Consider the following 27,957-nt stretch of genomic DNA (forward strand, 5'->3'; position numbering starts at 1 on the left):
CAAACAGGATGGGACTGCAGGAAGAAATCAGCACCTCCAATTCTGCCTGGTTAGATGAGAAGTTTTTCCCGGCTAACATGTACATATAGCTCGATCTGTTGGCTCCCATCATTGTTTTCATGCTATGTGCAGTTCAGATTTCCTTCACTACATTTTAATTAGGCAGAATAAAACTCAAGCACGGCTTAACAACATCAGTGTGAATAAATCCCCAGCTGTAGTGTTTGCACTTACAAAGACAACTTCCAAAATGTTATAAAAGGAAAAATTGAACGGGACAATGTGCTTATTAGGAGCAAGAAAGATACAGGGAAGAGGGCGAAGAGTCCGCCTGTGATGCTCAGTGTTTGCAGATATCCCAATGCAATATGAGGTATGAGAAAGACCCTCTCCTCACAAATATGTCTTCTTTTGAAATAAGCTTTGTCAAAAACTTGGGTATTTATCCAAAACCTGAGAAACTGATACTATCTGGTAGAGGGGCCAAGGCCTGACCGAGGACTTGTTTCATTACCAGACAATAAAGTGACTGGTTGTAACTGTCACCATCAGCGCGAGTTCCCCATTTCTGACTCTCCTGCTAAACAAACCTCAATTCCTGCTGAACAATGACCAATTCTCCAGCTGAACAATAAATCAGGAAGTTCAAATCCACTTCTTACAAAGTGATTTAATAAAAGACTTATTTTACAGCCAACTTCCCAAGATAAGTAACGCGCACAAGAAAGCGGTTCCTTATTCCCAAGTTAGAATAACTGGACAATGCAAAAGATGACAAATAATTCTCTTCCATTCTCCTCAACATCCGAAGGGGCCCACAGCCAACAGCGTGCAATTGAGAGCAGCTCACAGGCAGGAAAAGAAAGCCTGCCCTGCTCTCATTTGTTCATTTTTACACTAAGAAAGGAAGGATCATATTCACACTATAGGAAAAATAACCCACGTGCATTGCAGAACTGACCCCAAATGCCAGCTATGTCTTATCACTGGAGCTATTTTCTCTCTAGACCAGAGAGAGAGGGGGGAAAAAAAAGGCCCTGAATAAAAACAAATTGAAACTTACAGACAGATTAAAGGAGCAGATAATTCAGTGGTATTTGACACAATCCTGCTCGCCCATCAGAATGCCCACATAAGGCTGGGAGATGATGCAAGATCCTCTGCAGTGAACCATCAGCTCTCACACATCTCAGGAGAAAACCAAGTTTCCAAACTGTGGCAATTATTGCCACATCTGACCCACCCAGATGTGCCCGTCTACCAAAACAATGCAGTAAGACATTAATGCTCAGTCCAAAAATAAAGTATATCTTAATCAGCAGCATCTCATTAAAAAAGTTACTCAGAAAATAAAGGAAATGTGCCCCTACCCCACCCACACCACTTCTCAGGTTCCAGTCCTGCCATTCCACAGCCCTGAAGACAGCATTTCCCCACAGGCGTGCCCTCTGAAAACAGGCATAACGTTATCAAACAGACCACAGCCGGCAGCTCTTCCCAGAATAACTCTTGGTAAAATATTTCAACAATTGCTTGTGTAAGTCTGAAGTGTATTTGCTGGAACAAGTCCCACGAGCATGTGCTGAAAGTCATTTGGAGCTGCTGTCCCCCCAGGTGTGATCACCAGGGCAGATCCCAGGCTCCAGTGATGGTGGGAGCCAGAAGCTCCGCAGGAGAAGGTTTCTGTTGTCTGTGAGCATGGCTGCCATTCACATTTCTGGAACAGTTTCCATTACAGAACAGGCAGAAGATTCTTGGACCAGAACCGTAGTTGTGAACTCCTGCGTACATCACCTTCACCTTGGGCAGCTTTTCGGCAAGGAGGTAGAAAACACGCCTGATCTGCTGGGCAGAACACATTCTCTCTTCAGCGCACCTAAACTGTATGAGAACAGGAGACCAATGGAGGGACAGTGCCTGTTTAGCACCTTGTTGATTTTCTTTAACCTGTGTGCCTGCCCCAAAATCAGCATTCTGGTACCAGATGCTGGAAGCCTTCAGACAGCCTACAAGGTGTATGAAACATGTGCAGACCGCAAAGAGTTCTGCAGTGTGGGATCACCCTTTGAACCTCTGCAGTGTCCCATTCCCTTCAGTACCAGAAGCGTATCAAGCCTTTTTGACACACCACAAAAACAAGTGAAGAGCTATGATTTATAAAGACGAATGTGTTCTTCTACTTATGATATTTTCTATATAGAAAACAAGACAATTAATTACAATCTGAACACCATTTCAATCCTCAGCACTGCCCACCAGCACAGAGACCCAATTTTGTCCTGCTGGTCCAAAGAACACCCACCCCACAGGTACCCAAAGAGCACGAGCCAGCACTGCACAGCTCCCTTACGGCCTCCGGTGCAAGACACAAGACCTGCAAACTGCAGGCACCCACATCTGCTAAGAAGAAACACAGTCTCAAAACTCAACAATTCACCAAGACCAAAGACAACCCTTCATAACTTGTTCACCACGAACCAGAAAGTGGGGAGGAGCTTCCATTTGGAATTCATTACAAATATTAACTCTGCACCCAGCCATGAAGCCCACGTACTTCTTATTTTTCGGTATTTACTTTTGCCATGGGAGTCAGCTGGAAGCTCACTACCCAGGCAGAGCACGGGCTCATGACAAGTGAAACAGCTTTTATACTTTCCTCTTCCACTTAAACACCATTATGTTACTTTCTTGCAACTTCAATGTGATCAAAGTCCGTACAAAAGAGCAAAACAAAATGATACAAAGAAACTTGGAACTCCAGATGCTGGCAAAACAGAGTCATTTAGCTTTCATCGCAGATCGCTTTGTCCAGAAAGTAACCACTACAAATCACATTATGCTCATCTTGGCAGGAAAAAGGAAAAGATACAAAAAGAATAGCAGAGTAAAGCAGTTTCCATCTCCCTCAAAAATAAGAGCAGGCTATTTCCGCTAGCAAAGATATGGCAACTAAGGACAGAAACAAAGCATTATCTATTCCAGCTGTACTGATAGCAAATAGTAGCATCAGAAGGCATGTGATTAGGAGCCAGGCTCCTCTGCAAAACACTGCATAACTCAAGCCAGCACCCACTGGTGACTGAGTGCCCCCACCCAGCCCAGCAGCCACGTGGGCACTGCTGCTCCTGCACCTCCCATCTACACACTGCCCTGTCAGTCCACTCATCACCACCATTTTCACCTTATACTGATGAGTGAGACTGCGGGCATCATCTGATGAGGAAGTACCTGTGTGTGGCTCAGTGAAATGTCCCCGTACTTTCCACAGCTATAACTGGAACAGAGAAGCAGGACACCTTACAGAGCCCGTGCTTGTTTGCCTATGGAAAGAACCGGTGCCAACTGAGGTCGGTTCTCACTCTCCCGTAGCACCCAACTGCTATCAACAGCCTATTCACTGCTTTCAAGCGTCACGCACTCTTAAAGCACTTGCTCAAGACAAACATTCGTGTATCAGGTTCTTTTGATGGACGTTCTCAAGTAAATGATTTTCCTGCGTGTGTGACGATGAAAGGCCAAACAACGGCAGTGGAACTGGCTTCCTCTTTATCACTCTCAAGGAGCTGCTTCATGCATTCACCTGCCAACTCTCAGATCAGTTTTTTATGCTTCTGGATTCCTATAGGAACCCCACAGCATCCCTTCTCATTTGTTCTTCTCTTTCATCACAGGGCACTTCCCGACTCCCTTGTACCACCTGCTCCCCGGGGCCCAGAGCATCAGCTTTGTGCTAACAGCCATCAACGTGGAAAAGCTCAACAGGGCTCAAAACCTGTTTTCCCATTTGGCTGGAGAGTTACCAGACGCGTACAATAGTTTTTATGATCATCATAAATCAGTTTTCCCCCAACCTGTCAGCTCCAACAGGAGTGTGTGCGAGGGAGGGAGGGGAAGCTTCCCCAAACTCATTTGGGCGCAGTGTTGAGCTGCCTTAATTGGAAGCCGCTTTTCCCTTCAAAACACTCACGCCTACTCAGCAAACCATAACCACAGCTGACTCAGAGGAGGAGGACAGGCTCCTCAGCTTTTCTTCCTGCTTGAGAGAAAAACAAGAGGGCACAGCACCGCTGCCTCCCTCCCTCCCTCCTTCCAGGCACAGCCAGCTCCAGCGGAGCCAGGAGGAACCTCGCTCGGGGACGCGAGCGGTGACAAAATCTCTGCTCTCACAGTAAACAAGCGTCCTCAGAGCAAGTGTGGGGAGCTGCGGGTTTATGAAGCCGAACGGAAAGCCAAACGGCGTGTCATTCCTCTTCCCACACACATACAAAGGGCAGAAACAGGCCACCCTCGCCTTCCCCCTCGAGGTGCCTCATGCCGACACGCTGCTGGGCTGCGGCGGCAGCGCCTGGAGCGGCTCACAGCGCACATGGGGCCCCACCGCTGCTTGTAAAGCGCTCGCTCCATCTCCTCGGCGTGTTGTTTTGCTTCCCCGCTTCTGTTGCTGCTGTTTGTTTTCAGGACTGGGAGTACAGGAACGGGCAGTCTGCTCTAACCACACCCTAGATTGAAAAAAAAATATATGTATGCATAAACACGGGCTGATCTGCATACATGAGCTGTGCTGAAAAACACCGCCTTGGCATAGAAACGCCCTCCACCTCTGCAAGGGGAAGCAGCACCTCGGCGCCGGGCTGCTGCGGGAGCGAGGATCCTGCCCTGCGGATCCTGCCCTGCGGCTGCGAGGTGGCACCGGGCAGACACTGCAGGCAGCGCCCACATCTCCATGTGCACGAAGCTCCGACGTCTCAACAAAGTGCAACGAAGGTAAAAGTTACACAAACACGGCACAGGAGCCTTTAGTCCCAGCAGGCATCGGACTCTCAGCCAGGGGCGTTATTACTTTCTAAGGAATTCAGCCTGCAGTTCCTCGGTTCCTGCAGATGAGGAGGTGTTTCCCCCGTTCCAGATTTCATATTCTCCTCAGATGAGCACTCTGCATTTAAGAAAGGGGAAAGTGGAAGTGCAGAGTAACAGCGGCAGACACCTCGTGCTGCTGAAGCAAGCAAAGCGAGGGGCAGTTCCTGCAGACTTTGCCTCATTCCTCCCTCCCATCCCCCCACACAACTGCAGACCAAAGTACATAAACATCTCCAGGTGTTTCTTTAATTATTGATTGGACTCAGGAAAACCGACTCGCCAAGCTCTGCGGCTCCTTCACATTGTGCTTGTTCCTCATGCTGGGCATGGATACTCACTGCTATGCTGGATGTGGGGCACACAGACCTTTCAATGAACACTCACTTCTGACATACCTCCACCTGCAGTCAGTACTAAGATAGTTCTGGAAAAGTCACTAGAATTTGTTTTCTAGCACTTTTAAGCATTAAAAGCTGCCTAACAAACACAAATGCAGCAGAAGCACACTACTCCCATGTGCATGGGGTGCAAACCCATTCCAATCCCACTCCTAAAAAGATCCCAAGAACCGCTGATAAATGTGCTGTCGCTACGCACACCTACGCTCAGCTCATAGCACAGAGCAGGGCGAGCAGCACAGCCCCTATGCAGGGGTTCCAGAAGGAGGACATGGACACAAATGGTGATTTTGCCCTCAGAAGACAACATGGCACAGCCAGGTTATGGTAGGACGCCCTCTGGGTCAGGTGCTTTGGCTCCCAAGTCCTATTTCAGCAACACGAGGTTGTCTGTTAGCAGCAATGCAGTAGCTTAAGGATTTTCTTCCAAATTCATAAACTCAGAACAATTCTGAATCAAAAGCGAAACAAGTGGGCACCCTCACACTAAGTCTATCTCACCATATGTAGCTTTATTTCCACAACTTATTCCTGCACTCCTCGAACATCTCTCCAATTCTGAACAGAGCAGCACTTCCCTTTAAATGACAGTCGATGCTGTCAGCATTTACTGACACTATTTCTTTGCCCCCCAATATCTTTCCTAAATCACACCTTGTAAATTCAGGGATTCACACCAAGGCTGCATGGAACCCCCTGCACCTCTAAGCCTTTCTCAGCCCTCTTCCCATCACTGCATGGAACAGATCTCAGCTTGTACACCACTTTCCCCAGCTTCAGAAGCAGCAAAACCTTTAGAGTTACACCTGGGAAACCCCCGGCACAGCACAGAGCTGTGTGTGCTATGAAAAGGTTACTGAAGTGTCTCCAGTAAAGTGATGTGAAAGGGATGTCCTGAAACTTCAGGGTTTGCACCAAACAGCCCTAAGGAACAAAATGACTGAGAAGCCTCTACCCAGGAAGAGGCAGCCCTGGTTTCCCTGAATCTGAATGCTTAAGATAGGAGGAGCTGCTGGAGTTACCCTGACCTCAGTGATACTGCTGTGCTCTATCTATGCGTCTCGGTGAGCAGCTGCCTGCAGCTGCTGGGTGATGCCAGGATGATAAAGCACAGTTTCAGTTCCCCCAAAATGAATGCAACACTACCAGGAAAAATGAGCTCATGTAACTGACAGATCCGTACCCACTGCCCTCCTCTTCTGACTGCACCCTCACCACAGGCGCCTACCAGCGAAGCCCTGGATGGAGCATCAACAGTGATAGAGAACAGTGTCATCACCAGGTAACAGAAGAGCTGTCAGGGCTTTCAGTTCTGCAAATCAAAGCTTCACACATCAAGTCCTCAGATTGCCCCACAATTAAATGCTCAGAAGGGGATAAACCCAAGCCAGCAGCTCCCCACAAACATAAATACACAGCACTTCACCAGGACACTCCTTCACAGCAGAGAAGAACCCAGGTGCCCAGTGCAGCAGATCCCCATCCCACCCAGCACAACGCTGTGCAGCCGGGCTCAGGCAGGCACTGCAGGTTATGTGCCATCAGTAAGATGGGCACAGCTCCATGTGCCACATTTCTGCCACTGAAACGGAGCCTGGGAAGTTCAGGTGTTTGAGCTGATGAGAAAAACTTCCATTTTAATAATGGCAATGCTTTCAATTTTTTTTTATTTTGTGACTTCCAATGAAAACAAAACACTCCATAAAACAATTCCTTTGAACACAGGAACAATCAAGACTTGGCAATACAAAGTGACTGCTAATATGAAAGAGCTTATTATACAACTGTTATTCAAAGGGAAGAGTTATAATTTTTAATTATTTCCTGCAGTGGGTTATGTTAAGGATGTAGCTAAGTGTCTGCCTTTCCTCCATCTGCACACACGATCACAATATACTTCATCTGTAAACTAACCCAACGCCTGTGAGCACCTCATATTCTGAGCAGGTCAGCAGCCCCACTGCCAGAGATGGGGTTATTTTCACCCCACCGAGGGGGAAGCTCTGATCACAGATGATTGGAGAACCTTCCAAGTGTAAACGAGAATCCAAAAACCCCAAGAGCTAGAGAAGTACAGGGTGAATGGCTATTTCCATATCTCCCAGTAACACAAGACAGCCAAGAGAGCACACTTTAACATGACTATTTTCCACTGCATGTATTTCAGAAGTCTGTTCCTGCCCTACAGCTCATATGAACACCCCAGTTCAGTATTGCACAGCAGGAGCCATGCAGAACTGCCTCCAGCACAGCGACAGAACACAACGTGGAGGTGACAAAAGCCACCAGGTCCACCTCCATGTGTCACCTCCAGCTGTTCTGCAATGAGCTCTAATGGCACCCAGCAAGGCTAGAGGTGTTAACGGACCTCTAGGATCGTAGCTGCACCTCCTGGACTCCATTCATCCCAGTGTGACCTTTTGGCAGAATGAGGTGCAGATCTTCTGCATGCCCAGGGAGCAAAAAAAACCAAGGCAAGAAGATAAATGCAAAAGGGTTATATTCATCTCATGCATTAACTTCTCACAAAGCCTGTTACAGGCTGTTCATATAGCAACTACAATTCACCCTCTGACCTTAACTCCTAGCAACACATGCGATGTTCCTTACTATAAGATATTACAGCACTGAATGGCAGTGCTGTGATACGTACTGTTGTTTGTAATTCCTCTCATACTTCTCACCAATTTCCACAATCAAAATTAAATTAAAATGCATTTTGTATTTGGTTTTTTTTCTGTTCTTTTTTTTTTTCCCCAAACCACTTTCTTTCCCCACGCCTTTCAGTACAATCAGGCAGCTCCCCACACACATCCCAGTAAGTTACATTTCTCTGTTCCACTCTTCAGTTGCAAAAGCATCACAAGTGCTGCTGGGCTGGGGCTGATCCCTCCAGGGATGAGGGCAGAAACTGACCCTTTCTGATTCAAATAGGAAACGTTCTTGTTCAGATCAGGGTATGCAGCTCCACCGCTTTGCTTCTTCTCTTACTTTCTAAGTCAACAGGACTAAAAGCAAACGGACAGTGACCCTCCAACAATAGCAGCACTTATGAGGTTTGCAGCCCAGCGCCAGCTCCAAGCTTAAGTTCTGGCCAACTGACTAAGAGAGAGCTAAAAAAATTTATTTTTACAGTGAAACATCAAGATAAAATGTTCTGGTTTGAACTCACGCTTTTATCAGAAACACGAGAAAAAGCAAACAGCGCTTTTGCAGAATAAAACCATCCCTAAGCACCGCCAGCAATCCACCAACAACAGCTATATCTGTTTTGATACACAAGCACTGGGGATGCGGACGCAGCCCTGCACCCAGCACAGTGGGCACGAGCAGCACCAGTTCTGCATGGAAGGGAGCAGCAGCTGCCCCATCCTCACACACACGTGGATGCCTTTCCCACAGAAAGCACAGGGCGCAGCTTCATTCCAGGATTATTTTCTATTTCCAGGTAGCAAAGCTGCCCCCGAACAAACTGCACTATTTCACAGCTATCTATAGCACACAGCAGGCGAGTCATTTTAATCCCAAATCCTCTTCCCTCTTCATTATCCCCCAAAACTGACACCAGCAGCTTTCAGAAAAATCATCTGGCTGCGAACCCTCGATGTCACACAGATAACGCTCAGCCAGGAGTGCCTGCGCCTGGTCCAGGGCCGCCCTCACATGCCTGGATCCCAGCACCAACCCTGAAAGACAAATAAGGTGTGGGCAGATCTGCTGCCAAGCACAGTATCCATCACTTGCTCCACGTCCCTAAACCCTACTCACAAAACAACCTCACAGAGACCAACGTGTACTTAAGAACATAAATCAATTCACACAACCACCCGCTAATTTAAGATATTCTGCTCCTATTAAAACATTCAAACCTGTTAGTCTATAAAAATGACTGCAGCCATTTCAGCTCAAAGCATCTTTCTGCAGCAAATCTTGGTAAAGTCGACACCTTCCCCTCCTATAGTCAACACTTCATGGCATAAGATTGTATTTTTTAATGACTCTTCTATTTAATAAGATTTTTACAAGTGAAGGGTGCTCCGAGGCTGAGACCCCCAGGACAGAGCTGATGTTGCTTATACTCTTGTTCCTCACCTTGCAGCACACCCTGCATGCACGTTTTGCTGACCAGCCAGTGCCATTCTCACACAGCTCAACAATCCTATTCCCCTGCATCAAATATGGAGATTTGAAAGCAAGAATTGAACTTCACATCATAAGTTCTCCCAGTCCCACTGAGCAGCTGGTACAAACACAGCACTGCTGTGCAAACAGGGGGACAGAGACCACAATGACAGAGCACACACACACACACACCACACTGCACTGTGTGCAGGGGCACAACAGCATCACAATCCCCATCAGCCCCAGCGTGCGCTGATAAATGCATGGCTGATAAGGGGGATCAAGTCTGCTGAAAGATTACTGCAAGTTTCAACTCTTCCTTTTTCTGCATTCCTCAAAATCTCAGAAAAAAAGCAAACAATTACGACTGAGATGAATACCTCCACCTCTATAACTGCTCCTTCTCAGCAGAACTTGCAGCAGCTCCTGGCACACAGAGGGCAGATGGAGCAACGTTGTGTGTACAGAGACTGCATTTAGATAACAACAGCACGAGGCTGGATCACTTTCTCCATTTAAAAATCATTTCCAGGCTCTTAGGTTACAATCAGAACAACTCCAAAAGAAGTGGTTTTGTTGGTTTTGTTCAGCTGGAACAACACGAGCACACTCAGACAGGCACTCTCCGTATGCTGGTCACGAAAGGATCTAACACATGGGTATACACGTACAAGTCTGAGAAATCCATTCACAAGAATTGAAGATTTGTAGTGAAAATCGCGCTTTGGCTCATCAAATTGATTTGTATGAAATGCAGATCATCTTTTTCCTCATCTTTCAGAAGAGGTTTGAGTACATTCTATGGCACACCTGCCCTGCAAGTACTGAGATTACAGCCTGAGCTCTGCAAGCCCTTCTCATAAGCAGGGCATCAATGGATGAGGCAGAGAACCTTCACTCGTTGTATAAAGAAGACAAGGAACCTTGGCTGATGTTTTCAGTCTTCTGGAAGTTCCCACCCTCTGCGACAAGCAGCTGTTTCATCTCCCATTCCTTTAATAAGGACACACTTCCTCAGGCTGCACGCAGAGGCCCTATTTCATATCAGTTTAAACATGACCATGACATTCTTGTCCCTCAATGCCTCCACAGGAAATCGGAGCAATCTGCTGAACTCATTCCTCCTGCTTCCCTCCTCCTCCAGATGAGCCCTGCCGTATTTACGTGTATTTACAGGAGATGCAGGATCCCAAGGGTGTGGAAGGTGCAGGTGATGGCACAGTGCTGCAGAGCAAAGCAAGGGCAGCAGATCTGTCTGTGCCTTGATGAAGCCCAACGCTCCAACTATTCCACCGGCTCTTGAGAGGAGGAGACTGGCACAGGAGCAGCAGAAAACAGCTGGGAAACAGCAAAGCCCTGACAGGCACAGGATGCAGACAGACAGCAGCTAACTGCATTTACTGAAGTGACTTTGGCTCTGGCCTCGATTGTGCCATATCACAGCCTGGTTGGTTTCCCAATGCCAGGCAACCAAGGCACAGGAGGAAGAAAGCCCTGCTGCACTTCCTCCTGCCTGCCCAAAAACTCTCTTCCAAGCCAGGTAAGGGAGAAGCCACCTTAGAGGGTTGAAAATTCCATTCATTGGTGGTCAACCCTCATTTCTACAGTGTCTGTGGAGAAACAGTATCTGTGCCTGGCTGCAGGAGCTGCATACAGGTAACCCAAGGCAGCGTTCAGCCCCTGGAGGGTCTCTGCTCTGCAAAGCAGAGTTCCTTCCAACTCAGCTGTAGCTCTTACCCTCTCACCAACCCACCTATGTGACCCTTGCAATGTAATCTCCAAGTTCAGATGTTGCAGGAGGCCTCCAGCTTCACTCGATAAGTGATAGACTGGTTTGTAAAGAAGTAGTCAGATTATGACAAAACACAGCAATGAGAACCACACCTCGCACAATTCAGTGACTTGCTATGTAAGAGTTTTGCCTTGGACAGTGCAAATTTAGAAATGTCCTGTCTACAACAGCCTGTGCTTGGCAAGCATTATCAAGGAGATTACTTCTCAACTGCTTTTCAGTAACAGCAGCATTTTTATTACACTCATCTCCTACTTGTGCCTGATGTCCTAGCTAAATTTAACCCGCTAATCCTTACACACCTGAGACACGCTGCAGTGGCTAACGCTATCACCCTCCTAACTTAAACAGGAACGCAAGCTACCAAGTAAGATTACTCAGATTAAGTGATTGACTTGAGGTCACAGGAAGCACATTGTCTGGCCTCAATTGGAGCCTGGGCCGTCTGATAATTTTTTGAAGCAACTCCCTCATTCTTATTTGCACAGTTCATATATTTATATGCCATCCATTATTCTGCAACGAGCTATAGACAGATTTAGCTCTTCATCTGCTTTCATGTGAGTGTCCTCCAACCCTCTGGGCATCCCCATTCCTCAAACGTTGCTCCAGGTTGGTGACAGTGACCTGCAGTGCTTTAATAAATCCAGGTGTAGGCTTCTCCCACGGTCTGATGCGATTTGATGGCTGCACTCAACGACCTTGAAGGTCTTTTCTAACCTAAACCATTCTATGATCCTACGCACCAGCCTCCAGTCCTGAGCTGGAACCAGACTGCACAGGTTTCCTGTGAGCCACTGCAGGTTTAGGGTCTAGGGCCAGCTCTGGCCCTATTGCTGTATGTTAATAGCATTATGATATCTGCTCAAGCAGTCCCAAAGATGCAGTAAGTAGCTGCAGACCCAGTGTCTGTGGTCTGTCTTCTAAATTGAGGTTCTAAAGAAAATAGCTATATTTACACATGAGGCACCTATTCCTCATTATCTCGTGTTTGTTCCCCCCTTCCTCCCTCTCCAGACAAAGCAACAACACAACAGGAAAAATCAGTCCCTGAGTTGCACCAAATTGTCACCTGCAAAACAACATTCCAAGCACTTCTGAGACACTGTGATCTTTGCTGGATTAAGAAAACAGACTGGACAAAGCAATGAAGTAATGACAGCTCCAGAAATCACCAAAGATCCTTATACGTTCTCATCCTATTATTCGTTCCTCTTTCACTTCTCACAGAACTCTACACACACGTCTTAAGATTTGATTAAAAAACCACCACCCTGGTTTTATGTTTGTGGTTGCTATGGATGCAGTGCTCTGTTCTAGTCAAATGCTCACAGTGCAGCTGTGAGCAACCTGCACATCGTAACATGGAGAGCTACTGGAAATCTGCATCCTTGTGTGTAAGGGAAGCAGGAACCACACAGACATCCAGCCCTCCGTACTATGAAAAGCCTATGGCTCACCTGCAACACATTATGCCCATGCAGATACTCTCGGCACAGAATTCAAAGCACGAGAAAGGAAGGAGTATGTTTTAATACTAGAAATTCGAGAGTACAATACTCCTCCACACAGCTTTAATTCAGATCTGCCGGAACAAGCAAAGAAAAAACACAAACAGCTTTTCTCCTGCCTGATGCATCTTGGTCCAACGGCTTCCTGTTGATTTCTGTAGTTAAATGTTTGACCCTTGCCAGCAATGGAACCCAAAGTGAAAAGAACCAGAGTTTGCCAAGTGAAGCAGAACCCACAAACAAGCGTCTCACACTGGCTACAGACTGTTTCCTCTGCAAAATATAAGAGGGAGAAAGGAAGGAAGCCATCCCGTGGCAAGTCTGTGTGCATTCTTGTGAAATCCATTATTTACAAAACAGAAAATAACGCACAGAAATCTATGAGTGCAGAGGAAGGCATGCAGCCAACCCCGCAAAGCCCAGCATGCGTTTATCACCTTATCTTCTTCTTCCACACACACAGATTCACTCCCCAGCAAGCCCAGTGCAGTAAGAGTCTGCTCAGCTTGCCTTGTAGGGCATTCCCACTGCCCAACGCTGCCTACCCAGACAAAGCTGTCATAAGAAATATTTACCTTCTTGAAGCAAGGAAGATACAGTTTTTTTCCATGTGCATACACTGCTGAGTTGTACAAGTCCACTGGAGAATAACGTGCACTATTTATTATACCTAACACTGGGAATTCTGTAGCACTTACAAAAGACCATTACGATGCCATTAGAAAGATTTCATGTTCAGCTTTCTAGGCATCTTGGGCACACAGCCATAGCTACAATAATTATTATATTTATCACTATGTAAACTAACTTTAATGCTTCATTAAGATAGAGAAAAATGATACCAGCGAGGTCCCTGCAAGAACCAGCATCGTTTTGCTCAGTTATGTGTAGGTTTACTCTACACGGCAATGTACTGCAATGCCCACACTGGCTCAAGGAGGTTCTGCTGCAACAAGTCAACCTAGAGATGCACATTAACGAGGGCCCTGAGCTGCAGCATGTGGCCTGCAAAGACACTGGTAGCAAACCATGCATGTGATCAGCCCTTCTAGTCACAGCAGGTTAAACATGGGGCTGCTGGGCACAGCCCGTGGCTCCCCGCTATCTGCCTGCCCCACAGCCTCCAGGCACAGGCAGCTCTTGTTGTCAGTGCGAGGCTGGAATCAGAAGGATCCTTCTGACATGGAAAACTACTGAAGAGGGCTTCTACGTAAGCACGAACCTTGGAGAGATTCCAAGCATGCTGCTGTGACGCGGGGCTGATTGTTCGGAACTCTTTGGATTCATGGAGAAAAACAGTTGTAGGCAGAGCTCTGCTCTCCATGGAGTTGGTCGTAACCGGAGCCTTCAGCAGTGGCACTTTCTGACAAAAAAGCACTGCTTCATTCTCCATCTTTTTTCTCCTTATGTGCTCGTTTTGCTGGTGGGTTTCCACAGCCCCTGGGCCCCAGGTAAGCAACAGGGACAGACACCGACCCCAGACAGGAAGCTGAACCCCTCACACAACTACTTCTTTTATTACACTGATCAAGTAAAAAGAGAAGATAAAGAAAGAAATGACAATATACTGCCCAAAACAAAGTGATCGTCCCTTTGGAATTCCACATGATGAAAGGGAAGGTGATGGAAGCCAGTGATCAGAAGCAATGGTCAGAGCCACACCAGCGCCATCTCACTGTGCGCTCAGCATTGAGTCATACAATTTTTGTCAGCACCACGACCATGGGATACTGAATCTGCTTGGATTTACATTAATGGTTATGGCAGAGATGCTTATTGCTCCTGTTTTCAACCACCAAAAAAGCACATGCCCCAAAGGCCCAGCTCCTTTTTCTTCTCTTTTCCTTTTTTCAACAGGATTCATACCAAGGAGTCACTATCGAGCTTCTGAAGCAGAACACAAGCAGCCAGAAAGGCAGTAAGCACTGAGGCAATCTGCATTTATGGCCAGCAGAACGTGCTCTCAAAATAAAGCCAGTGTGGCAAAATACACAGAGAGAGCACCCAGATCCTCCTCACCGGTCACTGAAGTCACATCCCTACAGATAAGGGTCATTTAGGAAATACCAGCACAAGAGAGAAGGGGATCTGTGGCACACAGAACTGAGAGCAGACAGTTCTAAAGGGCAGGAAAACAGAGGGGTGACAGCACTGGGCTCCCAGCAGCCGCTCCCCCTGCACAGAGGCCCAGAGCAGCAGCAGCGAACTGATGCATTTGGGCCTCTCTTGCATTCCCTTACCCAAACCCCAAATGGTACTTTATAGTCAAATACTGTTATTTACTGAGGAATGCAAGGCCTAAAGAACAGGACCAAGATTCCACGAACATTCTTGCTTTCAATGCAGAATTAGAGCAGCAGCATTATGGGTATTTGTGCAGCCCCTCGGTAACAGAATCCAGCAGCACTTTGTCAGTCACAGGGTAACAGACACAGCCACAGCCGTGTGCTGTGTGGCAGGATGGAGCTTGGTGCAAACAACATCCCCAGGAGCAGAACTGCTGCACCGCCGGCTGCAGGCATGGGAGACGTGCAAGAAAGCAAAGCACTCATCTCTAGTAAACAAGAAAAAGGTAAACACATTCAGGTCAGAGACAAATGGTTCTGTTCCATGCTGACAGCAGCACTCAGCTCCAGCTTGTCATCTACTCAAGGATCAAAAATTCCACATCTCCGCTCTAAATCACGCTGTTTAGGTAAACTGCAACATTCCTAACTCCATGATGCCAATGCCATAACACTTCTTTCCCTGCTCCTCCATTATCAGTAAGGGCACATAAGAAATACTGGAAGCTTCAGGAAATGCCTCACCATGATCCATATCTCCCCCAGCCCAGCAGCCCAGGGATGGGGACAGCCCACACATGCTGTACACAGCTCCCCAGCTGCAATGCTTTCAAGGTAAGGATGTCACCGTGACCCAAGTTACTGCTGCTGGCCACAGAGGCATTTACACAACACGGTGTTATCAGTGCTGAGCTATCTGCATGTCCTGCACGGCTCCTAACAGTTGCGCTACAGCTTCAGCCTCACACTGACCGATGGGGCCCTTCCCCTCCCCACCGTGATCCCAGCAATGCTGCATGGTGGGGGACATCTCCAGTTGGCCTTCGATGAGAGCAGCAGGATCTGAGATGGAAAAGAAGCTCACAGTAATCAATAATTCATGGCGTTAAGTGGAAAACTACTCTTGTATCTGTAAATGGAGGACCTGGATAGCAATTCAGTTCAATCCTTCACACAAACACATCAGAAGATGCATTTAACTGGCACATGGGTCGCCCCATGAACCCAGGCAGGGGAAGGCACACAGCACGTCAGTACCAGCCTGCTCCCCAGCACGGGGCGGACAGAGTACAGTACAGAGAGCTTGGGAGCAATGCTCCATGTAAGAGGAGTATTTATCATGGTACCGGGCCTGCATCTGCAGTGCTGATGATGCTCAAGTCCTGGGCTTCTCATAAAGTGAGAAGGTCAGTGCTAGTCCCATTTCACACACAGAGCAAGCTGGTGCTGACCCAAGAGAGACAGGACAAGGCCAAAAAGAGAACTAGAGGTGGTATTTATTGCCTGGTCTCTTTTTAACACAAACACGAATAAAAGAAGGCAGCTGAACAATGCAGTGTCTTTATGACAACCAAGTAAATACAATCCTATAAATGGCAGCACATAACTCCAATCCAGCCCACAGATCTAAATGCTGCACCCGGCAGGAGCCATCTCACTGCCCCCACATCCCTACAATTACAGGAAGAAGTGGCATTTATTTCTAAGACAAATTGACACCACATTCCCAAACAAATGGGGCACAACAGCTTCCAGAGCTTCTATTTTTCTAGTTACTATAATCATTTCTCAGAGCCAATAATTAGTGTGAGAGAAATCCCATACGAACTGAAGTACATAAACTCAGTCCAGCAAGAGGAACATGAAATAAAACCACATTTGCCTCTTAGAGAAGTAGAGATGGCCCTGCAGCGTATTACTCACTGGTAACCCAGCAAACTCCAACAAGAAGATCCATAAACTTCACCTAAGCAAAAGAAAAGCAAAAAACAACCTACACCACCACCACCCCAACCTAAGCAATAACAACAAGCAAGGCTAAAGGGACTTGCCAGCTTCTCAAATATGGCACAGCACTGCTGGTTTCTCCTAAAAACATGGACCAGCTCTGCAATGGCCGTGCATGCCTGGCAGCAGCTCCTCCAGCAGAGCAGTGACCTTTGGGAGCCAAGTGGGAGGCACGCTCCTCATTCCAAAGCCGCTCACAGCTGCTCACAGCGTGCGCCTGTCCCATGAACAAAGTGCCAAAGTCATGAAGTGAACCCCAAACTGGGGTGGCACCTCATCCCAGTCACCATGAACAACATCACTTAATTGGGTCAGCAAATGGCTTATAGGCTGAGATCTGATCAACGGATCAGAGACCGAGCACAACTCACTTAACAAATGTTCATGGTAGGACCCTCAAACATGGAGAACTTATGGAGAATAGCACAGCAAAATAATACAGATGGCCCTGATGCTACAACTCAGCAGCTCCCATATCACAGCAACAACCCAACGTTCTGACACGGGTTTGCAAGCCCAACCATGAAACCAACAAACACATCTCAGAAAGGATCTTCCACTGTGGGGTCACAGAGCCTACTACAGGTAAATGAGGAACGTGGGCAAGCAGCTCAGCAAAGACACTCAATTTGCTTAAGAAAACATGGGATTTAAGCAGTTTGCAAATGGAACATTAAATCCAGGACATCTCCCCCGCAGTAGGATCAGAATGATTAAGAAGGAATCTTGTTTGTTATTGGTAACCAAAGAGCTACGTATCAATTGTCAAAAGCCTACTCAGATGAAAAAAAATACAAAAATATATATTCTTGTGCCCCCTTATTATGGGTCAAACTCAAGCAGAAACCGGCCACTCGAAGAAAAATACAAATTAGAAAAGCAAAGCTACGCTAGGGAAGGCCATTATTTATCCTAATGCTAACACAATAAATCTCTTCTCCAGGGTGCACTGACCATCAAACAAACAGCCCTCCCCTCCTTTCCCCTGTTGCCACTCTGAAGTTTCTCTCCAGCATTTGAACATGTCCAGCACTCAGCACACACACACACACTCAGGAGCACAAACAGCAGCCAGAATCTTCACACAGCAGAACTTTCAAGAACTGGAATTTATTCATTCTTACCTAAGAAACAAAAGGAAATGTGAAAACAGCGTAACCTGGATAAATGAGGGACATCACCTCCCAGCATAGAAGGTAACCAGCACTTCCTGCAAGTGATTACTTCAACACATGCTGCTGACACCACGCTGCAGCCAAGGGCTTATGACTGTAACGAGAGAACTGAGGTATTTCTTCACTTATGAAAAAATTAGACGCACCAAAGCAAGGTAATTATGTAAAAAGCCCCAAGGAATCAGATGATATCCAAGTGCTGGCACCAAGAAGTTGCCTTTCACAAGTCACTGGGAGCACCCTGTACCGGCCAGTGCTGCAGATAAGCCTTTTGTAATACCCTGTCATCTCTTGTTTCAACCCTAAAACCAGTCCAACCCACGCGTGGGCTCTGCTCATACACAGCACAGATCCAGGCTAAGCCCTGCCAGGCAAGCCTCCCACTGCCCCATTGGCATCACCCCCATCCCCTGCAGCCCCTGCCCATAGCACTGTACCAGACCTGCTGTGAGCCTCAAAAACAACTGTTGGTTCAACGAGGGCTGCACGGATACAGCCCGGGTCTGAACAGGAAGCAGATCTGCCACATTAAGGACCAAGGCACGCCACCCCTGGGACCATCAATACACTAAAACGATTCTGTCAAATGCAAGAAAAACAAAGTAAGCCCTCTCCCCATTGTGGAAAACAGAATGCTGATGGAAGCTGTGCCAAAGAGAGGTCTGAACTGAAGATCCAACTGATGAGAAGGCTGAGCCCTGTGACTTATTAGCAACTGCACACTCAGTTCTTCCCTCAGGTGTAAGGTACATGGGATTCTTCCTTCTCTTAGAGCTGAAAATGAGATTTTGGCTTCATGAAGCCAACTTTAACCTGCAAAAAACAACTCTGACAGAGCCGAGCTGTTGCTGTTACACTGCTGGGGCTCCAGGGTGACCCCATGCACGTTTTTGAGGGAGCTGAAGAGATGCAAAGGCCCCAAACATCCACAGCACACATCCCTCCGCTGCAGAACTGCTGAAGAAGCAGCAGAACTATTTCCCATGCTCACTTCCCAGCCTCATTCCCCTGGTGGATAAGGTAAAACCTTGCTGGAAGAGCCACTGCTGCCCCGAGGACACTGCAGCACCTCCATGCTGCGTCACTGTGAGCACTCACAGGGCTGCACCGTGTTCTGGAGCAAGAAACATGACCCAGGTTAAAAATACAGTTTAGTTTTTAAGACCAAGTTATTTTTAAACCAGATGGAGTTCTCTGCTCCCACTTACTGCTTGAGTCCATAAACAATTGTACCAACACAGGGGTTGGTGCAGGGCAAGGAGGCATTTAAACCAGCCATACTACTGAGAGGGGGATGAGTAGAAAAAGCAAAGCCATCCCGGTGTAGCTGTGCTGCAGATTGATGATGGGCACCTTCCTTCAGTACCAATGAAACACAGATGGAACTCAGTATTGCACTCCGAAACTTCTGGAAGCTCTGCTTCTAAAAACACTGACCACAGTGGGTGCCATGCCAAGTATTTCATCTTACACCAGTGCAAACCAACCACTACTATACAAGTTTGTATATTTTAAGAAATAAAAATACATAACGTATATACATGCATAAAAATATAAAATGCTAGGCCTGCTATTTGAGAGATAGAGGGTACTCACCAGAAACCAGCGTGCTCCCTTCAGAGCTCCCCCAGCCTGGTCAGTAAGTTGCAAGTTACGTACAACGTGCATCATGTTTGCCAAGGAAGGATCCCATAGAAAGACCTTCCATAGCTTCCCCTCTCTGAAATAGAGCTCTCCCATCACCTAGCACAAATTGCTGTACTCGCTACCCATTAATAAGAGATTTCCAAGGGAAAAGGCCAGGTTGGATGGGGCCCTTGGCTGCCTGGTCTGGTATTAAATGTGGAGGCTGGCGGCCCTGCCTGTGGTGGGGGGGTTGGAGATTCATGATCCTTGAGGTCACTTCCAACCCAGGCCATTCTGTGATTCTGTAACCTAAGACAAACTAAATCCCTCCTCACATTAAGACTCACACTTGCTAAAGCCTTGCTTCCTTACAGAAAAACCTCTTCTAACTCTTCTGTTCTCTCTGTGTCTCAAAGAACTCCAGAAGAAGCTATAAGGAAGCTGGGGCTCCCTGACGACACAGCACAAAATAGATCAGTGTTGTTTTCCTTCTTTAAAATGAAAAATAAACATGCTCATTCATACCATGCTCCTAAACGATACCTAGATGCAATTATTCAAGCCACATTTGTCATCTGGCATTCCACGTCTTGCTGCCTGCGGCACAGCGACTGCTGGCAGGTCAGGAGCAGCAGCAACAGGGCTGGGATGCTCAGGAGAAACAAACCCCATCGCTTCTCCTTCCTGCACACTGCCCACTTAAGAAATGTTTTAACAAACAAAACCAGCCTGTCTTCCTTGCCCAAATATACGTTGCTCCTCTCTAAATGAATTTGGTTGAATAAAGACGCTAAAATGGGAGACAAACAGCTTTCACGCTACTGTTAGTGTTACTTAAAAACGCAGACATTTCAAGACATTTGTTTGGGTGTTTCTTCTCAGTTGAAGCAGGGGGTGTTATTTTTCGATGCCTGTTCCACCTCACCATAGGAAGCCCTGGTGTCAGGACACACACACACACACATACACACACAGAGCTGCTCACACACACACACACACACAGAGCTGCTCAGCAAATACCACAGCAGCAGTTCATGCTCCTGCAGATGTACCTGCACCAATGTGTCAGCAGATAATTGATTTCACTCTCCCATGCACCTCAATCCTTCCACTCCACATCCCCACTGCTCACATACTTGGTACGCATTAAGCGTGGGGAAAAGCAAAGGGTCTGCAATTTGTGTGATTTTAATATAGACACCATTAAGTGAAACAAATCACTTGCTACTATCACTGGATCATGCATTATACAATAAGACACCTCCATCACTTCCAACTTTTTAGGAGAGCTGGAGTTTGATTCACACAGCATTTCATCCTGCATGCTGCACTACACCATTAACCTCTTGCTGAGATACATCTGAAACAATGATTAGGCTTTCCAGAGCACACAATTAGCTCATGTTCTTTACTTCCTCACAAAACAACCAAGCAACACGGACTTAGCAATCAAATTATTATCTAAGAGCAAGTACGTTCCTCCCCTGACTCACAAGTCCATGCATTCTGCTGTTGCCTAGGTAATGTGAGTAGATATGTGGAAGAAAACAGGGAATTAAAGCAACAAACACCAGCAAGAACAGGAGGAGCAGGTATTTCATCTTGCATGTGCTTCCTTCTTCTACTACAATGCTTCCAAGTCTCTAAAAAGCAAACTGGAAGAAAAATACCTAAGTTGTCGTGATGCAATGAATCTCAGTCTCTTTCATTTAATAGGCCTTACACATGCTTCCAAAAACCTCTAGCATGCTCACTCAAGCAGACTGATTTTCCATTAGCAGGAAGCTACAGAACTTTAATACAGCCCTGTACATCACTACAGCAATGCAAGGGGGAAAAAAACAGGGTTCTAAAATAACAGAAATGCATTTGACATCAAAGCATCCAAGCAAGATGCTCATCAGTTCTTCATGCTGATAGCTAAAGGGTACCAGCAGCCAGTCACAAACATGAACGTGTGCACGATACTCGTGGTACATCACATCGTGCTCCTTACGGGACAGCTGGAATGCTGCAACTTAGAAGCTACTTTCCTGCAAAGCAAGCATAGGACAGAAAAAGAAAGCGAGCCCATTCAAAATAGCTGCCCATGCGCAGAGCAGACATGCAATGCATCACCCAAAATGCAGGAAAGAGACTTGCAAAATTCAGATATGTGAAGCTAAGTTCTGATTAGACTGATCTAAAAGATGTGATAGCATTAAAAATTTAAAGGTACTGAGTACAAAAAAGAGAAAGGCAGCCTGGGGATTATATGAAATAGAGAACAATAGCAATAAATTCCCTTATTTCCATTACCAGTGATATCCACCACAATTCTAAAGCGAAGTAGATTTCTGGATACAGAAAACATGAAATAGCAAAGAAGCTGACAGATTTCCAATCATTACCAGCAGCATTTAGCATGTAAATGAACACACAAAATGCCTACAAGCATTTGGTTTTTAGCTGCTGGGAACAACAAAAGAAGTTATTTAGTAATTCTGCTCCTTACCCACAGGGAAGATGCAGGAATATATATGTGTATATATATATGTATATATATATATATATATATATATATATATTGCTTAATGAACATTACTTAGCATCATTCTGAAATGCTTAATACATGTTGAATGTGTTGGAAGAAAGGGCCCCGTCCTGCAGAAAGCCATATATCAAAACAGCAAAAACCATGGCAAGGCAAGGCGTTCATCATTTACATCTGTTGACACTTTTATGACACCAACCATCTAAAAGTTGAGTTTTCTATAGATATAGAAAGATAAAACCCCTGTGAAGCAAAACAGAAGCAGCTTCTTTTAGAAGCTTCCAAATTAGCCACTCAGGCTTATGCACTTTTGCTTTGGATACACACATTGCAGTATTCAGTATTCATTTCCCCCTTCCCAGATCCCAGCTTTCCCAACCAGGCTCAACAGGGCAGGTTTTGAGTTCTCCCTACAGCACAGGGCAGCTGTATGGGGCAGCCAGCAGTGAGCACAGCCAGCTGTTAGCTCCCATCCACACAAAGCCTCAGTCCAAAATGCCTTTGCAGCACTGACTGATCTATACTTTAACAAGATATGTTAGAGAGTCATTACATTTATTTATTGGTTGATTTTTGGAATCAAGTAAAGCGTGCCCCTGGGCTGTAACCAGCAAGAGATTTTTCACTTGGAATTAAATTACTGGTTACTTTTCCACACTCCTTGTTGGGGTTAAAAAAAGAAAAAAAAGCCTGGGGTTCCGCATAGCCTTTCTCCTGCCATAGAACAGTCAAAGCTCCATGGCCGTTTTCCCACTCAAACAATAAAAGCAATAAACACTCTTCAGGCATTCCCAAAACTCACAGATTAACAAAAGAGGCTCGTGGGTGTGGGGGGTAAAATGAGGACTGACAACAACGAGCCCTGGGGAACACAGGGCTGGGGAGATTCCACAACCCCATGTACTTCCCCGTGACCCAAAGCCACAAGAGGAAAGGGCAGCTGACAACAGAACAGGGTCGGCACCAACCTGAAGCGCTCCCTGAATGCAAACCCACCCCTGGCTCCAACAGGAGCTGAGTGGGGCTCAGTTCCACAACTCACTTCCACCTCCAGAGACAGCTGGGAGACAGGTTAGTTTCTCAGATGCCTGATTTTACTCAAGATGACACAAGTAAATCAAGTCTAATTGGACAAGCTGGGCATTACTGTTATAGATGGAAAAGGTCTCCTTTGGTTGGCCTACCTAAACCAATGAATTTAGAATCCAGGAGATGTATGAACTGCATAAAAGCCTGGGCATAAGAAGCTGTGTCAAGTGCATTGTCCTGCCTTCAAGTAAATTACATTAATGAACCAAGAAAGTTTGGTTGTTTTTCACAACATGAGTCAATATTTACAGCTGGAAAAGTCCTCTGGCCTAGATTTTCCAATACAACTGCCTGTTTCAGATAAATAAGTCAGGATATCATACTGAAAAACACCGAAATACTCCAGTTTTGCTTCACCCACCCAAAGCACAGCCCAAACAAGCAGCAGTCCAGGCATAACCTTTCCCCAAACCACTTGCACTCTTCATGTTCCAGTAGGATCTCCAAAGGCCTTTGACATCAGTGCTGAGGTCAGCATTCCCCCATGGTCTGACCAGAAACAACTCCCTGAAAACTCATCCATTGCCATAGGACTGAAGGGCTTTGAACCATCACTTGGCTTTGGAGAGTTTCTACACCTCCAATTCACAAAACACAGCGCTGAAGACAAATTAAACACCCTTCTATAACGCATGTTATAAAACAAACCATCTGGTCCAGTGACTCACGAGTATTTTTCTATATGACTACCATTTTCTCACCTCTTTCTGCACAATAAGTAGTGAGAAAGCAGACTAAGGTATCAACAGAGATCCTCCAAAGGACATGCATACACGACCCAACCCTCAGGAACACTCTGGTCACCTGGAGACAGAACACCACAAACAAAAGATTCATTCTGAACCCAGATAATGATTTAACTGGAAGTCACTTGGAGAAACAATCCCCTCACAGAGTTAAGGCAGCTCGGCCCAGGCGTCACAGAGCACAAGAAACTAGTTTGCAACCACCAGCTTCCATCCATGCCTTGCTAAACCAGTGGCTGCTCCATGCCCAACTGGTTCATCGCTCGCCTCTGGGCGGCCCAACAGCTCCCACAGCAGCACAAACCAAACGCTGTGTTTTTGTTAGTTCTGACAAGCTCATCTTCCACAGCTACGCACAGAAGTTCAAGCATTCATTACTGCACTACATTAAAAAGGTAAAACCACACCTGCCTCGCAAGAATGGAAAAAACAAGTAGCACAAAAAGCACTTGAGACAACAAGAAAATTAAAAACAAGTTCGATTCCCACATCTAATTTTACTTAAGCAGTATGTTACCATAATCACATCTGTGACTCTTCCTCTGTTGGTTACTGCAGCTGCTAGACTTGTAATTCCTACATCCTAGAAAGCTGCTATTTGCAGCCAGCAGGAGGATGAGATCCACCTCCCGTATCTGCTCTTCCAGGGGGCACAGACCAAGGTCCCATGCCAGACCCCCACATGCCATGGCCACAGATGACCTCTCACTGCCGGGATGGAGGCCTCCCCTCGCAACCACATTACACCCATCACCGGGAACCAAAACAAACACATTCAATCTTAGCGGTTAGAACAGCAGAACCCAGCAAAGTGACCCAGAAAGCAGAACCATCAAAGACCTTGTGGCTTCTAAACTAATGCATGAACATAATCCTTTGACTCTGACTTTCCTGCAATTTCTTTTACCATGCACGAGACACACCCATTTACCCACACAAACCAAAACAAGCCCAACACAAACCCTACAAATTTAATCAAGGAAGGAAGAAAGAGCATGAGATGTTTATTTCTATTTTTAAATACTTGGGAGGTGCCCCAGTGCTCCTTCCCTAGACAGATACCAAGGGAGGTGCTGCAAAGCCGAGATCTGGTGCATGATCTGGCACCTCTGACAGCAAAACATCAGAGCAGCCACTCAGAAAGGCTTCTGAAATAATTGCTGCCTCTAAGCCAGGACAGAGGGCAGCTCAGAGCGCTGTTCCAGAAAAGAGGCATATAATATATACATATATATTCAAGCATGCCAAGCTGCTCACATCTGAGCGGCTCTACAGTCTGTTGAGAACAAGACCGTCTCCTTCTTGTTCCCACAGTTCTCTCCTGCCTCAAGCAAAGTTGGTTGCCACTCTGGTTGCTCTCTCCCTCATCCAAATGGTTTGCATAGCAGATCTGCTGAAACATCAAGTTTTAACCAAGCCCTAATCCTGCTGACTTTTCTCACAAAACTGCTGGAAAGGAATTCCTGCTGGCAGCTGCAGTGCCTCTGCTCATTAGTTTACCAAGCAGCAGCAGAATGCAACAGACAGGCAGATCGCGTCAGTGCTGCTCCGGAAAGAGGCGACAAGCAGCAGCAGGAAGGATCCCAGCTCCACACAGCACAATGCAAGGAGGACAGGACAGGCAAAGAGCTTCCAAAGAACACAGGAGTAAGGCCTGCAAGAAGCCCAGCAAGTTATTGCCATAGTCACTGCTGCTGCCAAGAACACAAACAGGGAGACTCGTTTTATTTCAAGTTCTTCTAGTAAGATCTGGGGGGTGGGGATGATTCGTTAAGAAAAAAAACAAAACAAAACAAAACACCCTACTGCTTAAAGGCATTGTGTTTAATGAGGCAAGACAGAGCTGTGCACACCAGTGTCAGTCTCCCCTGGATACTGGAATAATGACTGGGACAACAGGGCAGAACAGAGGCCTGCTGCCTGCTGAAGGTGCTCATCCCAGCAGCACCCCTGTGTCCCGGTCAGATGCTGCAGACCTCTCAGCACATAAAGAGCTTCACTTCTCACCACACGGTTTCACTGAATAAACATAATACAGATTTGGCTTGTTAGATGTGCTTAAAGTGTTCAGGTGCAGGTGCTGCTGGTCCCAGCAACACGAGCGCACCGCTGTGGGTGTAATACTAAGAACTCTGAACTCTGATGCTTTCATGTATTTCTCCTTAATAAAAGGTGGCTGTTCTGGGAGGAGGAAGCACTGAATGCTGCCAGGCTCACCATCACCACTCTGCCCCAGGCTCTCCAACGACTGAAGACAGTGCAGACAGTGCATCACAACCTCAGTTGTACACCGTGCTTGGTGCAAACAGCCAGCTCTGATGTCCATACAGCCTCCCCCACGCACTGCAGGTGAAACACTTGGCCTACAAGGGCTCCTTCAGAGAATCCCCCACCAAACATAAAAACATCCACAATTCTGAACTGGTTCAGCCAGAAGTCGCAGCTTCTCCTCTCCACACTTTAGGGCTGGAGGTGGGCACTGCTCCTGGGAAGTTATTGCTGATCTCTTTGAGGAAAAGATAAAACCAAACGATGGGAAACGCCACCCAAAGAGACAGAGCTGACTGTCACTGACCAACTCAAGGTGTGCTGGAGAGGCTGCGGGATGGAGAGGGGTGAGCACAGAGCAGGAGGTGCTGAGCAGCAGCACCATGACCACAGACTGCAGGGCTGGGCTCCACTTTGGTGTTGGGCTTTTGCTGTTGTTGGCTTGGCATGTTTTCCCACCAACAGCAGTTTCTCTGGATGACCTCGTGCAGCACGAGGCTTCCCGGCACCGCACATCTGAGGACCACGAAGGCCTCGGAATTAACACCATACTTGTCTCTTGTCCAGGGAGAAGTCTTCACAGCCGCGTGCCAGCCCTGTAATTAACAGCACAAAGCATCCTCCCGCCCTTATCATGCCACGGAAGCCATTTTCACCAAACAACAAGGGCATTCCTTCTCTTTTTTCTCTTTTTCCTCCTTTTACCTTTCCACCCCTTTGCCACACCCACATCATGACCTCTCTGAACCGCGCTTACGAGCTCCGTCCGGTGCTCTCTGATACATAACTTCCATTTTAGCGAAACAATCCATCTGCTCCATGTGACTCAGAGCCCGCTCTAAGAATGCAATACTGTTTAGGCCAACCGTTGCACCGCACAAAGTGTTTTGTTCACATGCATTCCTTTGGGATGACAGAGCCTATCCACGGCTGTAACGGTTGGGGCCTGTGGTTTTTTTCCCTCATCCGCTGAATGCTGCAGTGACTAAGCTGACAAAAATTCCTGGCCAATTATAAACCCACTTAAAGAGACAGGCAACCCCCTTGCAGCCTTCCCTCACCATCCTATATGGGAAGTTTCTATACATAGAAAAACATCTCCTCCTCCCAAGGCTGCGTTGATATAAAAGACTTTTGCTGCGCGCTCAACACTTTCAACATACTTCCTAAATGGCATCATGTCACAGAACCAGAGCTGTTATCGCCCAGAAGCCCATAGACTGCTCACATCAAGCAAAAAAGATGAAAAGAGGAAAAGCAGAGCATTCAACTTTTACACTAATAACAAGTCAGAGAAACATGGATGGAAGGACACAGAGTACACAGGAAGCGGTGAGCATCAATAGTCACAGAGCGCTGTTTATTAAGAGAACAGCTAAGCGCCTATAAAGCAATTATGTCACAACAAGTATTAAACACATGGCAAGGTCATGCTGACGGACAGGCTGCACCCACCAAAGCGCATCAGCTGAACTTCAGCTAACAGCCAGGAGAACTTGCAGCTGCATCACGAGCCCCTCTGACAGCACACATCAGTGCCCAAACCCCCAGCAGCAGCGTGTCGATGAGGGATATGCACCTCACACACCCAGTTTGTTCTCACTTGTGGTGTCAAGGGTCACACAAACACGTTTAATGATTAGCCAGGGCACACAGAGCGGCGCCGTGGGCAGGTAACCACAGGTTCATCTCACCTGGGGAGATACAGCCCGCAGGAAAAGATGAGAACACCATGAGCTCACAGGCTTCACCCATGCAGACTGTGCG

The 27,957-nt window shown here is 46.7% G+C and overlaps 1 protein-coding gene and 2 long non-coding RNA genes across 4 annotated transcripts in view; 1 reads left to right on the forward strand and 2 right to left on the reverse strand.

Moving 5' to 3' along the window:
• The window catches only part of IGF1R (insulin like growth factor 1 receptor), a 132,418-nt gene that overhangs the window by 77,908 nt on the left and 26,553 nt on the right, over positions 1-27,957 (reverse strand).
• On the reverse strand, positions 651-27,933 carry LOC116653915. Its single transcript, XR_004308547.1, has 2 exons — positions 23,878-27,933; positions 651-4,499 (listed from the first exon to the last, which is right to left on the reverse strand). It is a non-coding gene; the product is annotated as an uncharacterized LOC116653915 (long non-coding RNA).
• LOC116653914 lies at positions 14,044-14,670 on the forward strand. Its single transcript, XR_004308546.1, has 2 exons — positions 14,044-14,131; positions 14,538-14,670. It is a non-coding gene; the product is annotated as an uncharacterized LOC116653914 (long non-coding RNA).

This window comes from Coturnix japonica, chromosome 10 (genome assembly GCF_001577835.2).
Source record: "Coturnix japonica isolate 7356 chromosome 10, Coturnix japonica 2.1, whole genome shotgun sequence".
NCBI lineage: Eukaryota > Metazoa > Chordata > Aves > Galliformes > Phasianidae > Coturnix > Coturnix japonica.